Source organism: Cebidichthys violaceus, unplaced genomic scaffold (assembly GCF_023349555.1).
Source record: "Cebidichthys violaceus isolate CVI_PGR_0920_01 unplaced genomic scaffold, fCebVio1.0.p SCAF_21, whole genome shotgun sequence".
Lineage (NCBI taxonomy): Eukaryota > Metazoa > Chordata > Actinopteri > Perciformes > Stichaeidae > Cebidichthys > Cebidichthys violaceus.
This window is the reverse complement of record NW_027176384.1, coordinates 1,270,968-1,274,417: the sequence shown is the minus strand read 5'-3', so window position 1 is coordinate 1,274,417 and position 3,450 is coordinate 1,270,968.

Below are 3,450 nucleotides of genomic sequence, written 5' to 3'. Positions count from 1 at the left end.
TTTAAGCAGATCAAAAAGTGAGCAGTATGTTGTGAAAAAAAATCTTTTTAACCTCCCTGTGAGAAATAACCGAGATGACGAACTTCTTAAAGTATTAAAATCATATTTAATGAACAAACAATTTGTAATAATTCAGCTGAATGGATAGAGCTCTTTCCCCACAGATGGTTTGGAGTTCTAACAACAAGGAATAGTATAACAAAGTATAATATGCACATTATCCCCCCCCCCAGATGTCCTCCTCCTCCTCTGCCTGCCGATGCATCCACCAAGGCCGAGTTCCCAGCCTTGGTATTGTTATTGAGGGAAGAGGGTTAGACATGAAAATTTGATATGATAACATTTATTATTTGGGTTTAAATGAATATATACAGGTTTAAGCCATACAAGTTATAACTAAGAGAATGGTATGATAAATTTCTCCAAAACAGTACTGTAGGTTCACTGTCTCTCCTACTGTCTTCATTCTTCTCCTTAGATGATTTTCCTCATGTTCACTGGTGTATGCACCACAGAATGATAATAGAGGCCCATTATTGTAAGGAGATTGTGTCCTGAAATGGGAAGCAACAGCAGCTGAGTCCTTTGGATCATCTCTCCACAGATTAAAAGCTTATTCAAATTATATTTCTCCCTCTCTTATAAACAAGGCGAGCTTTGCATTCCCTGCAGACAAGAAGTGCTGGTAAGTAGCTTTGCAAACATTTGGGTGTAGAAGCACACAAATCGAAGCTTGAATGAGCTACGTCTTGTTTGTGAAATGAATGCCCAAAGACGTAAATGGATTATAAGTCATTTAACAATATTGTGGAAAACAAATGTGGTAATTGTTTTTGTAATCTGATATTGACTTAAGTCAATTGTTTCATCATTGTTAAAGAAAGGGGAAAAAAACTCCTCTTCCACCTGTACTGCAGCATCAAAAGAATTCTGTCAACATTTGTTCCCTCAGCATTTCTAAACATGGTTAAAAAGTCAAATGTGTTTTCTATGATCTTTCAAAATTACATTTGTCAGGTGCAATCATGCCCCTATGGAGCCTTATTATCGAATGCTACATCAGAATGTTCTGGTTCTCTCTGAGTGACACCTTGAGGTGGTCTGCTATTAACCTGAAGTGAAATTATTTTGTAATGGGTTTATCAATAAGTAAAATAAAATGCTAAGGACAGAGCCAAATCACAGCAAGGATGCAGTAAATACTGTATTTGTAAGCTACAGAGCACTCGCCTTGGTGTAAAAAATATATCATGTGTACTTCCAGCAGTAGAGGCTTAGATCTCTACAATAGCAATGGGCTGTGCTGTACCAGTTCTGCTCCACTCCAGCTTTTGGCAGCTTGGCAGTCCCAGCGCTTTGCATATTCATGTGAAACTACGCCTGACGATGAAACTGCAAAGCCCTGACACCTTGTTGCAAACACAGTTGATGGTAGTGAGAGGCTGGCCCTCAGTACTGGGGTGCCGATATTTTCCCTGTCAGCCAGGTGTCTGCGTCTCACTGCAGTGTTTCCTCAAGTCGCAGACATTTAGAGGAGGGGAAAAAATTCGGAGCCTCGTCGTGCTGCAACGACGTGTAGTGATGAAAATGAAACAGCACATCACCTGAGCACACTTAAGATATAGAAATTGTTTTAATGAGGTGGGGTTATCCTCTCTCTTTGGTATTAAAACAAACCCATGAAATATTGACACTGCAGAGAAATCACAACAATCTTTGGAGTTGCTATTGGTTTTACTGCCAAACTAAAGACGTTTTATGCATAATAAGAATGATAAGAATGTCTACGCTGACTCTCTTTGCATCCATGACTTATTACATGTTACATCCTGACAAATGTGATTATTAATCTATTCTTAATAAATCCATTCAGCCAGATGATTGCTTACTCAAGCCTGGACTACACGGCTGTCGTGTTTTGGCCTTCAGAAAGTCACATTTACTGCAATAAGATGGTGCTAACTTTCCAGTAAGCATTCGCATCATACAGTCAGGCCGTCTTCAGATCCGTCTAAATGAATGATGTGTAATTACTGTCCCTGCTCCCCTCCTAACCCAGTGCTATGTGCATGCACAAGCACTGCCTCCACGATGTCATATCGCATTATGAAGAATGACCTTTGTCTTTGCTGCATCACAAGCCCGGAGTCTGTACTTAATCAAAGATGATTAGTTCAATTTACCAAGTCTGCTTGGTAATGGGCGCACAGAGGACCGGTGGTACTAGGGAGAGGTCAGACTCAGTGGAATTCAACCCCTCTGTCATTCGAATGACGTGTGTGGGTAAACATTCATGGTGGCTCAGCTGTTGAGGATGATCTCAATCTGCAGCATTCTTGGGTTACACCATTGTCTTTATTTTGCTAGTAACATAATTATTGCTAATTCTCCAGCAATCGATCAGCCCTGTCAAATCTGGTCTATAAAGGTTCCCCAATCCTTACAGTACCAATAAAAACATGGGTTAAATGCTTACACTATTCTGTCATAGCATACGATTTTGGGTATTTCTTGCATATGCATATAGTAAAATACATTCAAAATGTCTTTTAAATAGCAAAAAGCAGTTGTCAGCCAGTTGGTGATCAATCTTGGCTGCACTCAACCAAATGCAGGGACTGAGTGAAAATATCAAACACGGAGTTGTTCATAAAGAGCCATCAAATAAGATCAATTTTATTTCATCTCACATAGTGTTGGCACTTACGCACTCTCACTTTGTGATATGCGACTGCATGCAGATAAACTGTACCATGCGTCAGATGTGACAGCTGCTGATAAAAACGCTCACAAATAACTTCTTCATGAAAGCGCCTACTCCCTCAGTTTCCTCTCCAGTGTTGGTCATGCGCTTGACACATCAGCATTTCTCCTGTCACAGCTCTGCTTCAGACTAATATGTTAACTGATAGAAAGTTCCTCAACTCTAAGGTTGCGAGAGCCTTGCCCTGGGCTTCTACTCCCTTTACCAATTAAATGAAAGCTAATTGAAGCCATTTGAGCAAGATGAAACCATTCAACAGAGGTGGCTTGCCACAGGTGATGAGAGATGTTAAAACATGCTTATCCGGTAGGAAGGGTGCTATGACATAGCTAAGAAAAAACATTACACAGTGGAATACACTTTTAATTGAAGATGGATGACCTAAATATAAACAGCTATGTGTTGCATTCTAGCCTCAAATTGTCCACATATTAAACTTTTAAATATTTTCATAAAAATGAACGCCGTTTTTAAAATCTATGTTTGTTTGATCTACAATAGCAATTTGAAGTATGTACACTCAGAAATGATTACTTACGTAGTAGTAATTTGCTAACCGATGGAAAGTTGCTCAACCCTGGGATGCGAGAGCCTTGCCCTGGGCATTGACTCCCTTTACTAATTAAATGAAAGCTAATTAAAGCCATTTAAGCGAAATAAAACAATACACACAGGTTGTACATATC